This window comes from Corylus avellana, chromosome 8 (assembly GCF_965113065.1).
Source record: "Corylus avellana chromosome 8, dhCorAvel1.hap1.2, whole genome shotgun sequence".
In the NCBI taxonomy this organism is placed as follows: domain Eukaryota; kingdom Viridiplantae; phylum Streptophyta; class Magnoliopsida; order Fagales; family Betulaceae; genus Corylus; species Corylus avellana.
Genome location: NC_142497.1, coordinates 14,281,516 through 14,307,615, shown reverse-complemented (window position 1 = coordinate 14,307,615; position 26,100 = coordinate 14,281,516). Strand labels below are relative to the sequence as shown.

The 26,100-nt window shown below is 37.0% G+C and overlaps 1 pseudogene; it reads right to left on the bottom strand.

Moving 5' to 3' along the window:
• Positions 1-221: 221 nt before the first annotated feature.
• Positions 222-18,855, bottom strand: LOC148584147 (kinesin-like protein KIN-4C; annotated as a pseudogene).
• Positions 18,856-26,100: the final 7,245 nt, after the last annotated feature.

The following is a 26,100-nucleotide window of genomic DNA, read 5'->3' as shown; positions in this document are numbered from 1 at the left end:
CGAGCAAATTAAACTTATAATCATCTCAGTCAACACAATCTTCAGATCGTCTGCATTTTGAGCTATTCAAATTTTTCATGCGCAATAGTTCTCCTTCTAACTCTTCAATTTTCAAAGCATTATGTTTTACCAAGTCAAAATCCTGAAAAATTTAGAATTTTGTGTCAACAAAATGTTTTTGTCAAAAAGCCGAATTAAACTGATCAAGAAAATAAATGCTCTCAAGCCTGATTTGAATTGGAATCAATCTCATCCCAGGATTTAACACTTCGAGCTGATTCAATTTTCATTATAAGCTTGTCTTTTTCAACCTGAAGTGTTAGATGTAGGTCAGATTTCAAAACTGGATTTTAATGTGTACTAGCTTAGAAGCCGCGCTATGCGAGATTATTCATTATAATTTGATTTTAAAACTTAAAACACATCGCCATTGTATTTTTTATTATAGGTCAAAAAAGTTGTGTAAAAAAATTTATCATGCCTATTTCAATAAAAAAATAAAATAAAATACTAAAGGTTATTCAACAGTATATTGTTGAACATAGTGACACAATTACACATAAGTTTGCATGAATATATAAATCACATAAAAATATACTATCATAAGAACCATATATAATTTTAGTTTTAATCCATATAAATTAAAACATATTAAAAAAATTCTCATATGTGTAATTTAAAACCAGCAGGAATAAGTTAAAACGTTAGACCCTTAAATCATTAGACCCATAAAACATATTAAAATATTCTCATAGGAGTAGTTTTATTTCTTTCATTAAAGAAAGAGATAAAAAATCGTTGGAGGAATATTGGAACACAAAAAAACATAATGAACAACAAAGTCAATTAAATTTACAAAAGAACAATAATAAATTTGAATGAGAAATAATATATAAATTAGAACAAAAAATAAGGAAAGAGTAACTCTAAACCCTATAACAATATATTGAGAATGGTAGCAAAATTGAGAGTAACCCTAAACCCAATAGATTTTTGTGTAATACCTATTATATTTCAATACAAATAAAACTTATAAAATTTTGGACATTTAAAAATTAATACAAAGCAAAATAAAAAATCTTTTTTTTTTTTTTTCAAAATAAAAAATCTTTTTTTTTTTTTTTTATATGGATACAAAAATAACAAAATCTTTCACTCAATATTTAATGCAATCAGATAAATCATTTCAATCTTCCCTTAATCTAAAAAATAAATTTAAACAACCTAAATTCGTTCCCATATGTGTAGTTTAAAATGAAAACCATAAAGAAAAAGAAAAAAAAAAGCATGAAAACTAATAGAAAATTAGAAAAATAATAATAATAATAATAATAAAGCAAGAAAACATGAATTTTGATTATCAAAGTATTAATATAAAATTAGCATAAAATTTTAATATTTTTGGTGTAATACCTATTATATTTTAATACAAATAAAACTCATAATTCTAAACATTCAAAAAAGCAAATGAAAAAAAAAAAAAAAAAAAAACATATTTATCTCTACCTAATCTCTAATTTAGAATGGTGCTTGGTATAAATTTTTTTTTCAAGAAACAAACTATAGATAATCAATTCACAATCACAAAAAATTTATGCATAAAAGTACAAAGATACATTCATCTCAAATATCTCATACCTTCAATCATAGTACGGAGTCACATATATTTCTATGAAACTGATCAAATAAACTTTGTGCAACCGTCAACTTCTATAGGAAAGAGTTTTGAAACGTTGTTGCCATAGAAAGAGAGACGTAAGTTTATTTGTATTATATTTTAATACAAATACAACTCATAATTCTTCTGAACATTCAATTATTCAAAAAAGCAAATGAGGAAAAACAAAAAAAAAAAACAAAAAACAAAAAACTATAAAACATTCAAATGAAGAATAGCTTAATACCCACAAAAAAAAAAAAAAAAAAAAATCCACAAAACAAAACGAAAATTTCATAGTACGGAGTCACATATATTTCCATAGTTCGGAGTCACATATATTTCCATAAAACTTATTAAATAAATTTTGTGCAACCGTCAACTTCTGTTACAAAGAGTTTTGAAATGAAACGTTGTTGCTGTAGAAGGAGAGACGTGAGTTTATTTGTATTATATTTTAATACAAATAAAACTCATAATTCTGAACATTCAATTATTCAAAAAAGTAAATGAAAAAAAAAAAAAAAACTATAAAACATTCAAATGAAGAATAGCTTAATACCCAAAAAAAAAAAAAAAAAAAAAAAAAGCTTGAACAAAAAATTTCATAAAACAAAACGAAAACATATTCATCTCTACCTAATCTCTCATTTAAAACCGTATTTGGTACAAAAAAAAAAAATTCTCAAGAAACAAATTAAAGATCATCAATTCACAATTGATAAAAATTCATACATAAAAGCACAAAGATGCATTCATCTCGAATATCTCATACCTTAAATCATAGTTCGAAATCACATATATTTCCATGAAACTGATCAAATAAACTTTGCACAACTGTCAACTTATATAGGAAATAGTTTTAAAATGTTGTTGCCATAGAAGGAGAGACGTTAGTTTAGAGTGCGAGATATTAACATGATTTAGGGTGAGAGAGATAAATGTGAGTTAATAAAACGAAAAGTCAAAATGAATTAATTAAGAAAAAATTGTGTTTTAATAAAGGGAGACATACAATCTCTACCTAATCTCTAATTTAAAACGGTGTTTGGTACAAAAAAAAAAAAAACAAATTCTCAAGAAACAAACTAAAGATAATCAATTCACAATTGCTAAAAATTTATACAAAAAATCACAAAAACACATTCATCTCGAATATCTCATACCTTAAATCATAGTTCGGAGTCACATATATTTCCATGAAACTGATCAAATAAACTTTGTGCAACTGTCAACTTCTATAAGAAAGTGTTTTGAAATGTTGTTGCCATAGAAGGAGAGGGTGAGTTTAGAGTGAAAGAGACTGACGTGATTTAGGGTGAGAAAGATAAATGTGAGTTAATAAAATGAAAGGTCAAAAAGAATTAATTAAGGAAAAATTGTGTTTTAATAAAGGGAGAGAAGAAAAGGTTATAATTTCATTTATATTATTTGTTTCCTTATTTGATTTGGACATTAATAATACTTAATTTATTGAAGAATTTATGTATGGAAAACTCTTGAAATATAATCAAGACAATTAATTACGCTAATTAATGACCGGAAGTAAAAAAAAAAAAAAAAAAAAAATGGTTCAGATATTAAAAACATGGACACGTATCTCAATTCTAAGCACTCTTTACGTCAAAACTCGACTTATATATATATATATATATAAAAGAAATCATAACATCTTATAGCCACTTAAAATAAGAAATTAGATAAAACCTGAGAATCAAGAGCACATTGTATTAAATGCTCACATGTAACTTGACAGTCTTGAAGCTCTCGTTGTAGCTCCGCGTTGCTCACTTCAAGTCAAGATATGCTGCATTTGGCAATCTGAAAAAATAAAGATTAATAATAAAGGAAAAATTACATTTTACCCCTCCAAAGTTTGAGCCAATTTTCAATTTGATCTCAAATGTTTCAATTTTTACAATGCACCCCATCAAAGTTTCAAAATTTTTCAATGTGGCCCATCCATTAACAATTTTCGTTCAATTTGAATGAAAATTGGTCACGTGTCACGCACGTATATTTTTTTGTCTTAAATTTCCAAAATTGTCCCTATGTATTTTGTTGTGCACGGAATTAAATTCATGATCCCAAAGAAGCAGAAAATAACATAACAGAAAATAAATCAACCACATACGACATCAAGATTTAAGTGGTTTGGCTTAACAAGCCTACATCCATTGGTAGAGACGACCTAAAGGAAATTCACCAACAAAAGATAAGTACAAAAATAATGGGAAAAAAACCACTCAAAACCCAAAGCCCAGATACACCCAAATCTCACTCTTACACAAAAGAGAAAAAATTGACAAAGAAAACTCTCTTCTTTCTCTAAGTGCCATAAGGCACAACAAAACAAGAAAACCCTAATGAGATGTGGCTTCTAAATTTTTCTCCCTTCTTTATGTGCTGCATACTACCCCTTTTATTAGACCCAAAGTCGGTTACAAGAGATGCTCCAAAAACAAGTAGTAGTGGAACACCTCGGCTAGGGTAATAACTCCAAATACTACTTGTAAAAGGAGAGCCAAATATTGCTAGAGCACTAAAAGCCAAAGACAACGAATGCGCCCCACGTCTGATCGACTTGTAAAATACAAGTTACGCAGCAACATATTTTAACGAATTTCAAAAATGCCCACAAGTCAAACCAAAAAAAAAAATAAATAAATAAATTTGCGGGTGGCTTTGGCAATATGTTAACAATTTCCGTCCAATTTGACTTAAATTTGGTCACATGCTAGGCATGTGTATTTTTTTATCTTAAATTTTCAAAATTGTCCCCATGTATTTTAACAAATTTCACAAATGCCCCCAAAGTCAAACCAAAATAAATAAATAAAAACAAAACAAAACAAAACAAAACAAAACGTTTGGCCATCCGTTAACAATTCCCGTCCAATTTGACTTAAATTTGGTCACGTGCTAGGCACGTGTGTTTTTTTCTCTTAAATTTTGAAAATTGTCCCCATGTATTTTAACAAATTCCAAAAATGCCCCCAGAAAAATAATGGTGGCTACGACCACCCCCAATTTTATTTTATTTTATTTTTAATTTTTGATTTTTTTTTTAAAATAAAAAATAAAATTGTAGGGGTAATTTAGTATTTTCCATTATTTTCGTTAGAGAAAACAGAAATGGTTAACGAATGGGCTACATTGAAAATTTTTTTAACTTTCATGTGGTGCATTGTAAAAATTGAAACATTGAAGGTCAAATTGAAAATCGGCTCAAACTTTACAGGGTAAAGTGTATTTAACCCAATAATAAACATCTGAAACCAAAGACTTACAAAACACTCAAAACTATATTCTCAAAATACTTGCTCTCTCTCTGTAAGAGCTCCATTTGAAGAAAGTTTTCACCTGAACTTTTCTTCCTCCTCTTAGTCAACCAGAATCCTTTTCTCCTTCTCCTTCTTCGTTTCACTCCCTTCTCAACCCTCTTCTACTCTACCCTTCTCCCCTATGGATATTAATAGTCTTCTTACCCAGACAGAGGCTCTCTCTTGGAAGGATCCTTCATCTCAAATTGAGTCCCTAACAGTTGAAACAGCCACGGATGGATGCCTACCTTTGGTAGGACATGTCATCTCTCATAAAACTCACAACAACCAGGCAGTCTTTGCAACCCTTTCAAAAGCTTGGGAATTTGCTGTCCCCTTCTCGTTTGCTGTTTTAGGACCAAACAAATTTCTGTTCAAACTTTCCAAGCCGGAACACCTAGCAAGAATTCAAAAACAAGTCACTTGGAATGTCAATGGCTTCCTGATCATTCTCCAGCAATGGCATCCCCAAGCTACTTTAGGTGAACTACCTCTCCATAAAGCTCCCTTTTGGATTCAAGTTCATGGACTACCTCTGATCAATATGACCACCAAAATTGCCATATCTATTGGGAAAGGCCTAGGAAATCTTATCAAGGTAGATGATTTTAGTGGTGAAAAGAAAACGTTCAGAAGCTTTGTAAGGCTTCTTGTGGATATTGAAGTGGGCAACCCTCTGAAGCCTGGTTTCACCTTTCGTAGAGATGGAGGTGAGTTTCTCTAGATTTTCCTGAATTATGAGAGATTGGATATATGCTGCTCTTCATGTGGAAGGATTGGTCATAAACTCTTTCACTACACTGCTCCCCCCGAAGATAGATTCCCTGAGAAGTATGTTGTTTCTCTCCAAGTTAACATCTTTTCTAACCTCCTCCCCACCTCCCCTCTTTCAAAAACCTGCCCTACCATTTCCATCTCCCAAACACATCCTTCACCTCCTCAAAATAGGTCAAATGAGTTAACTCAGTCAAGTGAAGCTAGCCTAACTCTTGTTCCCAATGCTCAAACTCACCTAGCCCCTACATGTCCCATGCCACAGAAAATATCTCAAACCTTTGTCACATCACTCCCCACCTCTCCTTCATTAAATGCCATCACTCTTATCCCCTCCATCGCCACTGCACTGGACAACCCAGCCATTCCACCAACTCCACATCAATCTTATATCCATCCCATATCCCAACCTCCAAAACTGATATCATGACAATCCCACTGCTTGTTAGTTTCGAACCAGGATCTACCTGGGCCCTCCACTCAAGCCGAACCTTCTTTATCCATTATACTCCCATTCAGCACAAACATGCCTCTCCCTCTCCCCTCCACATCAGCATTCACTTTAACACCAACGGTTTTAACTAACCTTTCTAAACTCCCAGCAAAAAAATCTTCAAACAATTCCAAAAAAGCCAGCCCCTCAAAAATCACTCATTCTTCCTTCTTCCCACCTCGCCTACACAAACCAGTGAAGCCTTCCCTTCTAGGTTACAACCCTTCTCTGGTTAAGAAGAAAAGAGCTAGGCTAACAGGGGATCTTCTCCCATGCAAGAAAGGTTTAGGTAGCTCTCCTCTGATAGCCCCCACTCCTGATGAGTTGGAAACTCCCACTCCTATGGATTCCATTCCAAACACTTTTTTGCAATTCCTAGCAAGGTCTTTCTTCAAAGCTTCTAGAAAAAAGAAAAAGGTTATACATTCTATCTCTCTTACTGCTTCTGTTGTGCCAGTTAATATTGTATCCACTGACTTAGGGGACCATATGGTGTCCCCCAGCAGCAAATGAAAATTTTATCTTGGAACTGCAGAGGGATTTCTCGTCTTGCTGCAGTTCATGGTCTCCGGGTATTGATCAGAGCAATAACCCGAATGTTCACTTTCTCTCTGAAACAAAAGCATCTCCTTCTCAAGTCTCCTTTATTCTGAATCGTCTTGGTTTCTACTTGATGACTCACGTTGCTCCAATTGGCTCTAGTGGTGGTCTTGTTCTTTCCTGGAGGTTAGGCGTGGAACTAGAAAGCTTTCTCACAAATAAAAATAACATCTCTGCTTGGTATTATTCTGACCCTCCCAACTGCCCTTGGATCCTATCTTATATATATGGTCTCCCAGAAAAGAAAAACAAACTAGCCTTCTAGGACTTTCTCACTGATGCTGGTGAGGTTTTTGTTAGTCCATGGCTCTGTATTGGAGATTTCAACTATGTCCTGGATCAATCTGAAAAACTTGGAGGCAGACCTGTTGCTAGCTCCGCCCACTGTCCCTTTAGAGACTTTATAGATCAACATGGTTTGATGGACCTTGGCTTTGTAGGTAACCCCTTCACTTGGTGTAATAACATACAAGGTTTTGCTACTATTAAAGAAAGGCTTGATAGAGGTTTAGCCTCCCTAGATTGGGTTTATCTTCACCCTGATTTCTCTCTTATCCACCTTCCTGCCTCCATCTCAGATCATAACCCCATCTCTCTAAACACTAATACTTCTTCCTCCTTTCTGTCTAGACCAGTCAAATTTGAAGAATTCTGGACTCTGGATCCCTCTTGTGGTCTGGTCATTGCGACTGCTTGAAAGCATTTGGTTTCTGGCCCTCCAGCTCTTTGCCTGGCGAAGAAACTGGCTCAAACCAAAGCAGCTCTTAAAAGGTGGAACAACCTTCATTTTGGTAACATTCAACCAAAGATCAAGTCCTCTCTATCTAAGATTGATCAGGTCCAGCTTTCCCTTCCCAGCTCCCAAGCTAGCTTGCAAGAATCTCTGCTGAAAAAAGAGCTTGATGGCTTATTGATTAAAGAAGAATCTCTTTAGCGGGCGAAATCCAGAGAAACTTGGCAGCAGTGTACGGATCTCAACACCAGATTTTTCTACTCCTCTACTTTGATTAGAAGAAGATCAAATGCAGTAAATTTCTGAAGACAAATGAAGGGGCTTGGATTTCTGATAGAGCTAAAATTGGAGGGAATTTTGTGTCCCATTTCTCCAATTTGTTCTCCTCCTCGGCTCCTGGTCCAGATGGGTTCACAGCTCTTTTTTATAAGAAATATTGGTCCATTATCAAAACTGATGTTCTTGTTTGCATTGGGAATTTTTTCCAGAATCATCATTTGCTGCAGGAGCAAAATCACACTCACATTGCTTTGGTTCCCAAACAGAATGGTTCTCATTCAGTGCACCATTTTTGGCCTATCAGCTTGTGTAACATTGTCAACAAAATTATTACAAAAATTCTGGCCAATAGATTGAAGACTTTGCTCCCCAAGATCATCTTTCCCCTGCAATCTGCTTTTGTTCCCTCCAGAAATATCCAAGACAACACCATTCTGGCCCATGAGCTTCTGCATTCTTTCAAAAGCAAAAAAAGGAAAGGGGGTTTCATGTTTCTTCGTATGGACATGTAGAAAGCTTTTGACAAAATGAAATGAGATTTCATCTTATCTATTATGAAGAAGTTGGGCTTCCATCCATCTTGGATTAATTGGATCAGATTATGCATCCTCTTCTTCTTTCTCCATTCTTATTAATGGAAGCCCCTTTGGTCTATTTTTTCCCAAGAGAGGCCTTCACCAAGGTGATCCCCTCTTTCCTTTCTTATTCATCTTAGGCACAGAAGTCCTATGTAGATTGTTGTTTAGAGAATAAGCTATAGGAAACATCAAAGGGCTGAAAATCTCCAAGAATACCCCTGCCATCCACCACCTCCTTTTTGCTGATGATCTCTTGATCTTTGGCAAAGCCACCCCCAAAGAACCCAACAGTATCCGTTCCTGCCTTGAGAAATATTGCCTATGGTCAGGTCAATCCATTAATAATGAAAAATCTTCTATAAGATTCTCTAGAAATACCAACCTCACCACTGCTACAATGATTCTTAATATTTTGCCCTACTCCACTAACCCTTCAAAGTCAATTTATCTTGGTCTCCCTATCCTCTTTGGAAATTCCAAAAAAGCAGCTTTCCTCAATATCCTTGATAGAGTTAAGTCTAAGATGGATGGCTGGCGTGCTAAGTCCCTCTCACAAGCTGGTAGGTTGATGCTTATCAAATCTGTGGCTGCAGCCATCCCTTCCTATGCCATGAGCACTTTCCTGCTCCCAAAAAGTCTCTACAGCTAGCTAGACAAGGTTTTCAAAAATTTTTGGTGAGGCTTTCATTCCTAAAACACCAGAAATCTCGCTCTCAAGTCTTGGAACTCTATCTGCACCCCCAAAGCTCTTGGTGGCTTAAGCATTAGGAGAATGAAAGATGTTAATCTTGCACTCATATCAAAGCTTGGTTGGAAGCTCCTCACGGGTTCAGATTCTCTTTGGGTGTCCCAGCTCTCAAGTAAGCATCACCAATATGAATCTTTCCTCTCCCCCTCTTCCCTTTCTTCATCTTCTTGGCTTTGGAAAGGCATCTTAAAGTCTAAGCCTATCATCTCACAAGGTGCTTGCCATAGGATTCATAGTTTTTCCTCCCTTTCTGTTTGGAACTCCTCCTGGATTCCTATTGTGCCTTTTTTCACCCCAACTCCTCTCCTTCTGAGTAGGTCCTCTTATCCAGACTTGATGGTCTCGGATCTCATTACCTCTAGTCGCACTTGGAATCTCCCTCTTCTGGTCTATTTGTTCACTTTCCCCTGTGTCAAAGAAATTCTAAAGATTCCAATCAGCTTTAACCTTTCCACATCTTTTCTTTGGACCCCCTCTTAAAATGGCATTTTTTCTACCTGCTCAGCATATAGGTTGATTAGCAACCTTAGAACCTCTACTGTCATTTCTCCTTTTGAGTCTAGCTCTTGGAAGTCTTTATGGAAGCTTAATGCTAGGCTGATTTTGTTTCTCTGGAAAATTGCCTAGGACATTCTCCCTTCTAAAGTTAGGCTGAAAGCTATCTTCCATATCCCTCAGAATCTCTTTGCCCTCTTTGCAGCTCTGAAGATGACTCTCTTTCTCATCTCTTCTTTCGTTGCATTTTTGCTAGAGTATCATGGAGATCCTCTTTTTGGCGTCTTGATTCCTTAGCTTGGTCCTCTCATAGTCTCCTAGACTGGATCAAAGGCATCATCCACCCTCATTCCTCTTTTGGCATTCCTAAAGCTGATTCTCACTTGTTTCAAATTTATGCTTCGGTTTTATGTGACCTTCTTTGGTTTTCTAGAAATAAAGCAGTGCATGAAGGCATTATTCCAAATATCATTTCTCTGGCTAGCTTCATCAGAAGAACCGCTCTGGATCATGCAGCAGCTTGGAAATCTCATTCTCCTCTTGTAAAAGAATTCTGGTCTCCTCCCCCAACAGGTTCCCACAAGATCAATTTTGACACTGCTATAAGGGAGCAATTTTTCGTGTAGGCTGCGTAGAGATTCAAAGGGTCACATTGTTAAGGTTATTTCCCAAATAAATACTCCCTGTGATCCCATCTTTGGTGAAGCTCTTGTAGCTTAGCTTGCTGCCTCTTTAGCAACCTCTTTGAAACTCACAAAGTTCTCTCTTGAAGGTGACTCCTCGGTGATTATAACTGCTCTACAAAATCCTTCCATCACGTTAGACTGGCATATAGAATCAGTGATTGCCAACTCTTGGTTTCTCCTTTCAGCCTCCTCCCTTTGGGAGGCAAAGAAAATTCACAGAAGTGCTAACTTCTGCGCCCACCATGTGGCTTATTGGGCCGCGGCAAGAGTGTTCTCGGGCTGCATTCCGACTTTCTGCCACCCCCCCCCCCTCATTCCCCTTATGTAGTGGAAAGGATCCACCCCCCTCTCTTGCTTTGTCCTGTTGCAAGGCCTTTGGCTCCCTCGTTGGTTAATGAATGTCTTGTTACATAAAAAAAAAAAAAAAAAAAAAAAAAATCTGAAACCAACAAATAAGGAGCACACACTAACTTTTCTTATATGATGACCTGGAGTTCCTCAAATGGTGTACTGGCATCAGCGCGAAAAAATAGAAGTTCAGCCTGCAACTGCTCAATTTGGCTCTACATTCTTTGTAACTGAGCTGCCATTGGATCACGATTGATCTAGAATCAAGAAAGAAGGCAAGATCATCATAAACAGAAGCTTTATACGTCAACAAAGAACAAATATAATTACAAAAGAAAACTTACGACTGCCTTGTTCTGAATGTTGCGAGCACGATTTGCATACTTCAAAGTATTAACGGTTTGTTCAGCATTTGTATCAGCAGGACTAACACAAGCTTCAATTGCATACAGAAAATTTCAAACATAAAAGCTTAAATAATCAAATAATAAATTACCAGAAAGCAAGATCTTAAATGCATAAAAGAAGCATTATATTGCCCTAATAGACATAAATAACGCATACCAATCATGATTGTTTTGCTGTTTCCTCCAAGGGAATCCTACAAATTCAAATTCCAATGATCAGGAATGAGTGTTTTACAGGGCTTAATTAGTGAAAAACTTTCACATAAAGATCATATTTAGTCAATAATGACTTTGCCAAAAAAAAACAAAGAGTATCCCTTGCCTGTAACAAGCGTGTCAGCTTGCTATCACGATAGGGAATATGACCTCCTTCTTTCCTCTTTTTCTCATCTCCCAAAGCACTGATCACGTTCCCAAGAGCCAGTAAACCCTTTTGATATGAATGCCTAAACCACATAAACAGTAAATCAAATTCACCATAAATGACGATATAAAAAATTAAAACAACTTGCGACCATCCAAATAACCCTATTGGAACAGAATTGAAACCCCTATACCAAGGAAAGTCTCCAATGTCTAAACATTAAATATACCTTCTTTGAAACGCATGCCATCTGCATCCGTTCGTTTTGCACATTTGGAACCAGCAAGATCGACTAAATGAAGTTTTGCACATAAGATATCATCATTAGTTACTCCAGGCTGGCAGTGAGACGTTTTCTTTTGCTCCATGGTAATTGTAAAAATAGAATGTGAGCGACTAGACAAAAAACATACAAAACAACATTATAAGCGATATAACTTCCAACAACATGATTACAAGGAATATGTGAAAAAAACAAGTGGGTTTCAAAATGTGAACCTTGATTGGCTATTCATATTTGTACTCCAGTGGCACAAGACTGAGAACCACGGGATAGATGTGTTTTCATCTCTTCTTTTGACCTAACTTCTACCTCAGTAACACCTGTAAGTTTTATTCCTCCATTCATTGTTTCTCTTATTTGTATGGGAACTCTTGCTGGCACTGCAGGCTGTTCGGTGGTCCCTCTTTATGTGGGGAACAACCCACGTGGACAACACAAAGGGTTTCAAACCCTTTGTGTGCTATATATAAAACGTGAAAAAAAAGGAAAGTGTGAGTGCAGCGAAACAGTGCGGCGAAGGAGAGAGAAAAAGAAAAAAAAAAAGAAAAAAGGTTATGCCTTTTTTTCACATCCGTCAGAGATTGGAAGGTCGTTTGTCGTTCGATCTTGATGCAATTTTAGAGTGTTGCTCCTGACGACGAGTGCTACGTATTGACTGGTGTCGATCGTTGGAATTCCTCTCCAATAGCTTGGTTGCCAATACCTACTTGGTGAGATCTTTCTTTATTCTTGTTGGAATCCACTTTAGGGTGATGATTTTATGTTTAATCCAAGAATGCATGTATTCTTGATGAGGTGATAACCTCTAGATATTTCTCTAGGGAAGACAATTGTAAACTCATTATTGTTGATAGTGGAAGATTTAACTGGACTAGGTCTCGTGGTTATTACCTTCGCATTGGAGGGTTTTCCACGTAAAAATCTTGGTGCCTTGCTTGTGGGTTTGCTTGATTATTATTTTGCTATTGTGTTACTATTTAATTTGCACAAAGAGGGGTAGATTAATTCCGCTGAGCATCTGAAATTGGTGTTCACTACTAACAAAATGGTATCAGAGCCTTTGGTTCATTGTTCGTGTGGAGTCTTTGTGTGAATTAAATGGAAGACTCATCTAATAGCATGGTTAAGCTCACAACTTCCAATTATTCAATTTGGAAGACTAGGATGGAAGATATTTTGTATTGCAAGGAATTGTTTGACCCCATTGAGTTGAAATGTGTCAAACCAATTGCTGCAACCAACAATGATAGGAAAAAATTGAATAGGAAAGCTGTTGGATATATTAGACAGTGGGTTGATCAAAGTGTCTTTCATCATGTAGCTAAAGAAGTTGATGCTTATGGTCTTTGGCAGAAGTTAGAGAGTCTTTATGAAAGAAAGACTCCTCAAAACAAAGCCTTTATGATAAGAAGGCTTGTGAATTTGAAGTACAAAGATGGGCATAGTGTTACGGAGCATCTGAGTAATTTTCAGGGAATGTTGAACGAGTTGTCTACCATGAAACTTGCACTAGATGATGAGGTGCAAGCATTACTTGTGTTGAGTTATTTACCAGACAGTTGGGAAACCTTGGTGGTGTCGCTTAATAATTCGGCTCCCAATGGTGTGATAACTATGGGTATGGTAAAAGACAGCATATTCAATGAAGAGGCAAGAAGAAAAGAGCAAGGTATTTCTTCTCATTCAGAGGCACTTGTTATAGAAAGGCGGGGGAGAAGTAAAAGCAGAAAACCTCACAGGTATGACAGTCGTGACAAGTCAAGAGGAAAGTCTTATTAAAAAATAGACATAAAATGTTTTCACTGCGGCAAGCCTAGGCATATAAGAAGAGATTGCAGAAAGTTTAAGAGGGAACAGTTGAAAGGAAAAGACGAAGAACGTCAAGAAGAAAAAGACACTGCAACGGTTGCATCTGATGGTGATGTGGTATTTGCTTTTGATGAAGCTTATGCTAATCTCGCATGTGATGAATCTACATGGGTAGTTGATACAGTAGCATCCTTTCATATTACTCCACATAGAGATTTCTTCTCTTCCTACACCAGTGGCGATTTTGGTTGGGTTAGGATGGGAAATGAAGCAAAGTGTAAAGTTGTGGGCATGGGAGATATACAGCTAGAAACCAGCATTGGGTGCAAATTGATGCTTAAGGATGTCAGACATGTTCCTGAAATGCGCTTCAACTTGATTTTTATTGCGACACTTGATGATGAAGGCTACCACAATTACCTTGGAGGTGGACAGTGAAAACTGAGCAAGGGTTCTCTTATCTTAGCCAGGAGAAAGAAGACCAACACTCTCTACAAGACAACTACAAGACTAGTCCAGGGAGATGCGATTGTTGTTGAGAATGAAAACTCCACTGAGCTATGGCACAAGAGGCTTGGTCACATGAGTGAGAAGGGACTTCAGATTCTTGCCAAGGAACGACTCCTGCCTAATAATAAAGGTACGTCACTAACGCCCTGTACTCATTGTCTTGTTGGAAAACAAAGAAGAGTTTCATTTCAAAAATCCTCTTCATCAAGAAAGTCTAATATTCTTGATTTAGTTCGCACTGATGTCTGCACTATGAACACTAAAACTCTAGGTGGTGCACTTTATTATATGACGTTTATTGATGACCACTCTAGAAAGGTATGGGTGTTTGCTTTGAAAACCAAAGATTAGGTATTGGGTGTGTTCAAAGTCTTTCATATGAAGGTTGAAAGAGAAACTGGAAGGCAGTTAAAATGCATCCGTGCAGACAATGGTGGTGAATACAGAGGACCGTTTGAAGAGTATTGTAAAAGCCATGGCATTAGGCTTGAGAAAACTGTACCCAAGACTCTGCAGCATAATGGCATAGTAAAGACAATGAATAGAATCATCTGTGAGAGAATCAGGTGTATGCTCTCTCATGCAAAATTGCCTAAACATTTTTGGGGTGAGGCAATGAGGACAGCAGTTGACTTGATAAATCTTTCTCATTCAGTTCATTTGGATGGTGACATTCCTCAAAGGGTTTGGACAGGGAAAGATGTTTCTTTTGAGCACTTGAGAGTGTTTGGCTGCAGGGCATTCGTCCATATTCCTAGAGATGAGAGGTCAAAGCTTGATAGCAAAGTCAAGCAATGTATCTTCATGGGTTATGTGCACGAGGAGTTTGGTTACAGATTGTGGGATCAAGTTGATAAGAAAATCATACGAAGCAGAGATGTCGTATTCTTTGAAGATCAAACCATTGAAGACTTGGATCAGAAAAAGGCAGAGTCTCTCAATGAATACCGTGTTGACTTGGATCCAGTTATTCCTCCTCGTGTGATGCATGATTAACACATGGGAGATGTACAAGAAGAACAGGTTGATACAGTTGGTGAAAATGGTGAGCCTGCAATTGATAATGTTGAGTCAGAAGAGCACCTAGAGCAAGCTTCTTCAGAACTAGCGGCTGAGATTCAATTGAGGAGATCTACTAGAGACCGACAGCCTTCCAGAAAGTATTCAGTTAATGAGTATGTGTTACTTTCTGATGGGGGAGAGCCAGAAAGTTATCAAGAGGTTATGCTACATGACCAGAAAAATCAATGGCTAGAAGCCATGCAAGACGAGATGAAATCCTTGCATGAGAATCACACATATGATTTGGTGGAATTGCCTAAGGGCAAGAGAGCACTCAAGAATAAATGGGTGTTCAGATGCAAGGCTGAACCAAATAGATCACAGCCAAGGTACAAGGCGCTACTAGTTGTAAAGGAGTTTAGTCAAAAGAAGGGCATTGATTTTGATGAAATTTTCTCACCCGTGGTAAAGATGTCTTCTATCAGAGTTGTTTTGAGTTTGACTGCCAAAATGAATTTAGAGATCGAACAGCTTGATGTGAAGACTGCTTTCCTTCATGGTGACTTGGAGGAGGAAATTTATATGGAGCAACCAGAGGGGTTCACAGCTAAAGGCAAAGAACACTTAGTGTGTTGGTTGAAAAAGAGTTTGTACGGACTTAAGCAGGCACTGAGATAGTGGTATAAGAGGTTTGATTCTTTTATGGTTGATCATGGGTATGAGAGAACTACAGCAGACCATTGTGTGTTTGTGAAGAAATTCTCCGATGGAGAATTTATTATTCTCTTGCTATATGTGGATGATATGTTGATTGTTTCGCGTGACACTAGTAAAATTGATAGATTGAAGAAAGAATTGAGTAAGTCCTTTGCTATGAAGGACTTAGGACCCGCAAAATAGATCCTTGGTATGAAGATCTTTCGTGATAGGAAGAAAGGAAAATTGTGGCTATCACAAGAGAGTTATATCGAGAAGGTATTGGACAGGTTCAACATGAGCAAGGCAAAACCAGTGAGCTCTACACTTGCAGGTCATTTGAAGTTGAGTTCAAAGCAAAGTCTTACAAGTGAGAAAGAAAAAGATGAAATGAAGAAAGTGCCTTACGCATCAGCCGTGGGTAGCTTGATGTAGGCCATAGTGTGTATGAGGCCTAATATCTCTCATGCAGTTGGAGTTGTCAGTCGATTCCTTTCTAATCCTGGCAAAGAACATTGGGCAGTTGTGAAATGGATTCTAAAGTATCTCAGAGGTACTTCGAGAGTATGTTTGTGCTTTGGCAATGGTCAACAAGTGCTTGATAGGTTTACAGACGCAGATATGGCTGGGGATATTTATTCTAGAAAATCTACTTCAGGGTACCTGATTACTTATTCAGGGGGAGCAATGTCATGGCAATCTAGATTGCAGAAGTGTGTTGCTTTGTCTACCACAGAGGCAGAATACATTGCTATCACTTAAGCGGCCAAAGAATTGTTATGGATGAAAAGGTTCTTACAAGAATTGGGTCTATAGCAAGAGAGGTATGTGCTTTACTGTGACAGATAGAGTGCCATCCATCTCAGTAAGAATTCAACTTTTCATTCAAGATCAAAACATATCGATGTTAAGTGTCATTGGATTCGTGATGCACTGGAGGATAAGCTGTTACAGATTGAGAAAATCCATACTGATGATAATGGGTCAGATATGATGATTAAATCATTGCCTATGCAAAAGCTTGAAATTTTCAGAAGCGCGGCAGGCTTGGTGGAGCCCCCCACATAATCGGGAGGGGGAGATTTGTTGGGTGGTCCCTGTTTATGTGGGGACCAACCCACGTGGACAACACAAAAGGGTTTCAAACCCTTTGTGTGCTATATATAAAATGTGAGACAAAAGAAAAAAAAAGAAAAAAAAAAAGAGAGTGAGTGCGGCGAAACAGTGCGGCGCAGGGACAGAGAAAAAGAAAAAGAAAAAAAAAAAGGTTATTCCTTTTTTTCACATCCGTTAGAGATTGGAAGGTCGTTTGTGGTTCGATCTTGATGCAATTTTAGATTGTTACTCCTGACGACGAGTGCTACGTATTGACTGGTGTCGATCGTTGGAATTCCTCTCCAATCGCTTGGTTGCCAATACCTACTTGGTGAGATCTTTCTTTATTCTTGTTGGAATCCACTTTAGGGTGATGATTTTATGTTTAATCCAAGAATGCATGTATTCTTGATGTGGTGATAACCTCTAGATATTTCTCAAGGGAAGACAGTTGTAAACTCATTATTGTTGATAATGGAAGATTTAACTGGAATAGGTCTCGTGGTTCTTACCTTCGCATTGGAAGGTTTTACACGTAAAAATCTTGGTGTCTTGCTTGTGGGTTTGCTTGATTATTATTTTGTTATTGTGTTACTATTTAATTTGCACAAAGAGGGGTAGATTAATTCCACTGAGCATCTGAAATTGGTGTTCACCCCTAACACAGATTTTACCAGAGATGCCCCATCAGCTTTAGAGACAACCGGTGAATTTGGGTCAAGCAAGTCGAACACTTCTTCCTTGAATATCTGTCATCAAAGCAAACCACATTTCGCAAATAAAACAAGCACTAAGATGAGAAACAAAAATTAATAACATAACTAGAAGCATCTTTTACCTCAATAAATGATACTCTAATCAAACACTCTGTGGAATCTTTCGTCGCCTCTACTCTTTTGAGTATGTTTTTCACTACTTCAGGTATCACTCCACCATTACTTCCTTCTCCCATATAGTTAGTCCCCATCAAGTATGTTTTTCCAGAACCCGTCTTAGATAATAAACAGAATCAATTCAATATGCATAACGAAATTAAAAAATATGTGTTCAAGTGATGGCACTCTACATAAAAGAAAAACCAACAATAAAAGATTTATAGAAGTTAAACCTGCCGATATGCAAGAACTGTGTCATTGTAACCATGGAATAACGCATCAACAAGAGGAGCTACACAATCCTCATATAATCCAGAACAAGAGGGGCCCGTACTACCATAAACATAATCATATGTGAATGAATGCGATCCAATTTGTACCTATTTGAACACCCATTAGAAATCGCACATGAAACAAACTAAAATTTCAACATTCTAAACAGATTTTGAACTTTTAAGTTGAAGCATTATAGTGAAAAATATGCAATTTAATATCAAATATAAGTAACTACGACTCGGTGTGATGTGTCGATGTGCTGTTGTGGGCTTGACAGAATGCATCTTAATAGTAAATTATGAAACAACTGAAACACGAAAATTTGATTACGTGAGGTTCACCAGGAACGACGAAAATGCAATATGTGCAGCCAAGTAGGAGCTCGGATGTCATCAAAGGTCGAATGTTAATTGCGACTCGCGCGCATTGAGAAGAATCTGCATTCCTCACTTCCGAATTCTGTTTTGAGTAGTATAGTTTGCATTACTTTTCCTGAGATCTCATTCGTGATGAGTGATGAGTACCAAATATTGCATATTTGAGCCCCTTAATCCCTTAGTTGTGTTTTGCTATAATGTTTTGTGTTAGTTGTGTGTTTTAAGTGTTTTGCAGATTGCTAAAGGAAAATTGCAAATTAAAATTGCAAGTGCTAGAAAAAAAGGCCACCAAGAGAAAAGGAAGTGATTGTCCGGACAGGGGAAAGGCCTGTCCGAACGGACTACGCTCGAGTGCACCATACAGCGGCTCGAGCATACACGGGTCTAGTGACCCTTCCTGACGGACCCATCAGATAGCCACTTTGCCGCAACGCTAACCTGCGCCATTTTTGATAAAAAATAAAATAAAATAAAATAAAATTAATTAAAATTAAAAAAAAAAAAAAAAACCCCTAGAAAAGGGTTTTAAAAAGAAAAACAAAGGAGAGAAAATGGAGGGAGGCTGCTAGGGATGACTTTTCAGAAAATATGAGCAAAAATGCTAGAGTTTTCTAGTTTTTGGTGGCTTTCAATTTGAATTTTCTCTTTGTAAGCTTCTCAACTTCTATGGATTCTCATATTGTTGTACATTCTTTCAATTCCATGAGAGGCTAAACCCTTAACTAAGGTTGATGATGAAGCCTCACTGATGATTAGGAACATTCATTTCATGTAAATTGATATTTTTTTCGATTATATGAGTTTAATTCCAATTGTTCTATTTTAAATTTAATTAATTGTTGATCCCTTTTAATTGATTGCTTGGTTTATTAGTTAAAATATTGGATTATTCAGTTTAAGTTGGATATCCTTGGTGACTTGTGCAAAGTACGGATACATTGGATGATTTAATTTAAATCGGGTATCCTTCGTAATTTGTGCAAAGAACGGATACTTTGGATGATTTAATTCAATCTTTTAAGCAAAAATAGAACATACATAAAATGTGTCATTGAAAACTTTGGATAATATTGATGAACATGAAACATGTTGTTATGATTTTATGAGTGCTAATTCCAAAACCTTAGTGTTCGTCCATTGATTAATTTAATCTTGTTAAGTTTATGTTTGTTTATTTCTAATTCAAAAATTACTCAATTTTTGTGACTAGGTTATGATTTAATTAGTTTAGATAAAAATTGTTTTCTAAAACACAATTCAGTGTGGGATCGTCCTCGCACTTACAACCCTTTTACTGCAAACGATTCGTATATTTGCGAGTTTTAAAATTTTCACAACAAGTTTTTGGCGCCGTTGCCGAGGAATTGATTTGATTTTTGAAAACAATTTATATCTACATTAATTTTATCTTTCTACTAGTTTTACCTAGGCCTTTTTTTTTTTTTTTTTTTAAAGTTTTGCAATTTGATTTTATTTTTTGTTTCTGTACATTTACAAAATAAAATAAAATATGTTCTGTTTTGCAATTTCTGCCAGTCCGTTCCTTCAGCAGCTGCTCAAACCCACATCAATATGCTCGAGTGCACTTGCGCCCAAGGCAGTAAGACGGATCAGCATGCTTGCGCTCGAGCGCATCTCCGCAGACTGCACCAAGACGAACCAGTAGCTGAATTTTTGCCAAAAATTTAATTTTTGGTCCGTTTTGGTCCCTTTTTTTTTTTTTTTTTTTTTAAGTTCTTGAATTTTAAAAGAATGGTTAATGTTTTATGTGAAATTTTTGCATGCTAAAGAGTGAGAGTGAACCATGGATTTGCTGTTTAATAATGTTAATGACTTTTCTGCACAACATGTTTCTCTTAGTTGTAGGACATCTGCTCCTACCAACTCCACTCACATTTTTAACCCACATAAACCATGTTAATACTGTTCCAATCCTCATCATCAGGTTAGCAATTGTCCCTCCTTTGGACAGTTTTCTAATTTTTCTTATGAGCAAATGAACACTTCTTTCTCCAGCCTAGGGTTTGAATCAAATTTCAATTTTTACAACCCAGACTGAAACAACCATTCTAATTTCTCATGGCACACTCAAGCTACGGGAAATTATGCTCCCCAATTTCATGAACTGCACCATCCAGATTATCCGTAGTTTGAAGACCAAGTCCACCGTCCTTCATCATATGACTATCTTCAACAATCTTCGTTGTAAGACTCTCTCAAATCCTTCATGCAAATAACTGGCCAATCCACCACTCAAGTGTCACAACCTCAATTATCATTGGAAGACACATTCAAAGCGTTCATACAGTCAAATAGCCAGACCACACAAGAGCTTAAGAATTCCACTATGGTTAATAGGCAAACCATACAAGAGCTTAAGAATTCCACTATGGTCAATAGCCAAGCTATTCAAGAGATGAAAAGTCTTACTCTGGTCAACACTCAAGTAATTGCAAGGTTGGAAGGACAAGTCGGTCATCTTGTTGATGAATTCAATTGGATAGAGGAAGAAGAGCTTCAAGGTCAGCTGATGGCTAAAGGACACTACATGATTGATAAGGATGAGCTTAGCAATTCTTATCATGAGCATGTGAAAGTCATCACAATACTTGGGAGTGAGGAAATTGTTGATAACCATGAGGAGGAAGAAAATGATGAGCAAGTTGAGCACCTAGAGCAAATTAAGTCCCCAACATATCCAAATAAGTCCAGTGACAAGGAAGTGAGTACTGAAGGTCCTGCCTGCATCACTTTCCCTCTTGAGACACATCAAGAACCCAAAGGTCAACTCCTAAATGTCTCCAAGAGCCATCTTATGTCAAAATCTTCAAGGACTTATGCACAGAAGCGCATAAATCTAGGAATCGTCTTCCTAAGAAAATCCGTCTAAGCAAGCAAGTTGGCTACTGGAGATGGGGAAGCACTCTTCCAAAATGCTACGAAGTTTCAAAGAAGAAATGGTGGAAGGGATTGGTTGGACATCCGAATGATTGGGGAAAACACTATAAATTTCATTTTCCATTTTATTTTCCGCACCTCTAGTCATGATTTCTTTTTCCTTTTTTATTTTATTTCTTGTCATTTTATTTTTGTTTTTAATAGCAATTAATCTTTTAATGCTTGTTTCTATGAGAAAATATTGCCGTAATATTTTGACATGTGTTTTGGTGTTTAAGTTTGGGGGACGCCCTCGTCTTTTTCACACTCAGATTTTTCTTCCCTTCTGGTAATGTATTTCTATACTACACATTGAGGACAATGTGTAATTCAAGTTTGGGGATATGGAAAGACAAACTATTCTATTTATTTGTTTTAATTTATCTATTTGTTAAAAAAAAAAAAAAAAAAAAAATTGTGCTATGTTATTGTTAAGTAGGAGTTAAGTTGTAACTATGGTTTACATTTCATTAGCTAGCTTAACATTTTGAACACATCATCATGTTATTGAGAATCTGAGTCCTTTGACACATTTTTGGGCTAGAGAGACTTCACTTGTTTTGTGTTGAATCATCACGAGCACATTAGCATATAGTCTGTGAGGTATGAAATTTGAACTGAATCATGTTTATCTTGAGACTTGTTGGATGACTTATGGATGAATAACCGTGGCTGGTAAAAATTTTTTTAAAAAAAACTGCATATCTTGTTAATAATAAAGCCTAGGTCCTTTCATCTGATAGGAATTCCTAAGAAATTTTGAGGTACACAAATTTTGATTAAATTGAATCCTTATGATTATATGTTAATTTAACTTTGCACCTACTGAAACATATGATGTCTTAATTGTTCATTTATGAGTGAATTGACTTTGGATGTCCAAAAGATGTTGAAGATAGAGTTTATCTTTTTAAGCTTGCTCATGAATAAGAACCATTGTTTGTGTGAAACTTCATTCTTTTCAATAACATAGTGCCCACAATGTTTGTGGGTATCATTTCTGTTAAACCCTCACGAGACTCGTCCACCAGGGATGCCTAGGGGTTTAAAAGGCTTGTTGCATATGCTAAATGCAATCATATCTCCCACAACAAAGGATTTATATTTCATGCTTTCATTTTATTTTTACTTTTGCATTACTAAGGGACTAGCAATATGTAAGTTTAGGGGTGCTTGATGAGTGCCAAATATTACATATTTGAGCCCCTTAATTTACATTCATTAATCACTTAGTTGTGTTTTAATCTAATGTTTTATGTTAGTTGTGTGTTTTTAGTGTTTTGCAGGTTGCTAAAAGAAAATTGCGGATTTAATGTGAAAATTGCAAGTGTTGGAAAAAAAGGCCACCAAGAGAAAAGGAAGTGACTGTCCGGACGGGGGAAAGGCCCGTCCGGATAGACTCTACTCGAGTGCACCATACAGCCACTCAAGCTCACACAGGTTTAGTGACTCATCTAGACAGACCCATCAAACAGCCACTTTGCTACGACGCTGACCTGCGTTGTTAGCTAAGCTCTTTTTGAGATCTCATTGGTGATGAGCTCTTATTGATATCTTGATGGTAGTAAACTAATTGAACTTAGAGAGGAAAGTTTTGTTATCTATCACATGGTTAGAATAAATTTTAAGATAAATAATGAAAATTGTTTGTCCATATATAATAATTTTGTGATTTTCGACTATTATTCTCTAAACCAGTGCAAGCTCATCCTCGACGAAACAGGTGTGTTCGACCAAATCAAATTTTATGACAGCGGGTATGCTATTGAGTTAGTTGCTAGGTTAGACCTATGTGCAATGGGTGTAATTAGCAGTGGCGCGACATGCTGAAAATATTAATTGCCTAAATATACTTTTAGGGTGGACGAGTGACTGTAACCGTGACCTCTACAATGATCAAATGCACTTTTGATGCTCGTTCGAGAAGCGAAAACACCCCCCTCAGACAGACCAATCAAGACTACAATAGCCATAGCAGACAAGAAGATGGGATGGAGCGTGTCTTTCTATGTTTCCAAATTTTTCGCATACGATTCGTAGAGCTTGGTGTGGATGCCCTTTATGTGTTGAAAATGGGTTCAGCGCTCTGTTTTCGGGTTTGATGCTGGAGACTCGGATTACACTTCTGAACCAAGTCATTGTGAGAGTGAAAAATGAAAAGTGGAATCTCTGTATCGGAATCATTGAACCACGCCATACGAGATTTTGAAGATGAACAAGGCTTTTGTAATTTTTGGCTTTACACTCGAGTTCCGTGCTAGATCTTTGAGTGGACGAGTCAAGAGCTGGAGCAGTGGTGAGGAACGAATGCGTGGCTGCAGCTTAAGGCAGACAGATCCGGTCTATGAGGGAATTTGAGTGACAGCAAGAAACAGTTTCTCATGCATTTTACCAATTCGCTTTTTTAACAGCCACTACTGTCTGTGTACGAAGAAAAGAAGAATAAAAAATAAATAAAATAATATATCATAAAAAATAAAAATAAATTAATTAAAAGGGGCAGCAAGGGATATGTGGCTACCATATATTTGGGGGGAATTGTGGTCTGCATTTGGTGAGGGATGGCTACAATCGTGAATCCTCCTCACTTTCACTTTCAGAGATCTGATCATCATCTCCAACACTTGGCTCATCACCATCAAATACAAAATGAATTCCACACCTCTTCATTTCCACAATTTGCGGATCAATTCCACACATAAAACCTCCTCCGTGGAACCACATATATGTTAGGGATGGACACACCCTTGACTCAATGGTTGTGCAAACTCCACAGAATAATAGTGGAATGATAAATGCAAGAGATCAACACACAGTATTTACGTGGTTCGGCAGTGGGCCTACATCCACGGGAGTAACTCCAATCGATCCACTATAAACAACTTGTTACAGTGGTGTTTACTCAAGTTATGCAAAACTTGAGTTAATACAGGAGTAAATTAATACAGAGAGAAACAACCTCTGTTGAAACTAATATACACTCTCAGTGGTGTATTAAAACACTCTTTTCTTAACTCTCTCTCTGGAGTATAACTGAAGCTCTCCTCTCTTGGCTTCTCTTCTTGTGTGTTTTCGTTGATCTTCATCAAGCATCCATGAGGCATAAGACCCCTTGTCTATTTATAGCCAAAGTTAGAACCATCTAGATGATGATCTTAGCCCCCAAGTTAGAATCTTCTAGATGAATGAACTTGGCCTCCAAGGTAGAACCATCTAGATGATGAAGACAAATTGAGAACCTTCTAGATGGATATAGAATCATCTAGATAAATCTTGAAGAGAACCTTCTAGACGGATGGAGAACCATCTAGATGGATGGAGAACCATCTAGATAAATTTTTGTAGGACTTGCTCCATTTTGTTTAATCAAAATCTTATCTTAAGTAGGGAAAAACCTTGTCAGCAGCCAACAAATCTCCCCCTCCCTACTTAGAGGAGCAAGCCACAACTAACTTCACTCATAGGAAGTTTAAACTGGCTAACTGGGAACATAGCTCATGCTTCCCAGTCAGAACCACCTTAGTCAACATATCAGAGGGATTTTTTTCTGTATGGATCTTTTCAAGCTTCATTTGCTTCTTGTCTATCACCTCACGTAGCCAATGATACCTCACATCAATATGCTTCGTCCTTGAGCATAACTTGGAAGTACCCTTCAGATATCTTAAGATTCATTTCATAGCTTCCCAATAGTCTTTGCCCAGATTTGGGAGAAATCTGCTGATAGTACCTACAGCATGTGCAATGTCTGGTCGTGTGCACACCATGGCATACATAAGACTTTCAACAGCTAAGGAGTAAGGAATGACCTCCATTGCTTTCTTCTGTGCAAAGCTTTTATCTACTAACCGTGCTTTGTACTTTGCTAGCTTTCCACCGCTATCCCTTTTCAGCTTGAACACCCACTTATTCTTCAGTGCTTTTCTGCGTTTAGGAAGTTCTACCAACTCATAGGTATCATTTTTCTGCAGAGAATTCATCTCTTCTTGCATGGCTTTTACCCAGCAGATTTTATCCTTATGAGATTGTACTTCTTGGAAACTCTCTGGCTCCCCCCTCTTCAGTAAGCAAAATATTTTCTGAAATAGGATATTTGGATGACGGTCTATGCTCTCTCGTAGATCTTCTAACCTAAGACCTTGAATCTTCCTGATCATGAGGATGCTCCCCCTGCTCAGTATCTTCATCATTATCAAGCAACTCTGGCTCATCACTGGGAGTCAATTCTGGTGTAGCATCATGCAGAACTTCTTTGTCTGGAGTATACTGAGAAGGACTAGAAGATAAATCAACTATATTTTCAATCACAGGTTTAGACTTCTCAGATTTATCTGCATCACCATAGAATTGGTCTTCATAGAAAACCACATCTCGACTTCTGACAATCTTTCTCTTGATTGGATCCCATAGCCTGAATCCAAATTCTTCATTTCCATAACCCAGAAAAATACAGGGAAGTGCCTTGTCATCAAGCTTCAACCTGTTCTCCTTTGGAACATGTGCAAAAGCCTTGCACCCAAATACCTTCAGATGAGAATATGAGACATCTCTTCCGCTCCATACTCTCTCCGGAATGTCGAAACCCAAAGGAACTGAAGGTGAACGGTTGATTAAATAGCAGGCAATCAGAGTGGCCTCTCCCCAAAATGACTTCTGTAATCCAGCCATTTTGAGCATGCATCTAACTCTTTCTACAATGGTGCGGTTCATCCTCTCCGCAATACCATTGTGTTGTGGGGTGCCTGGTACGGTCCT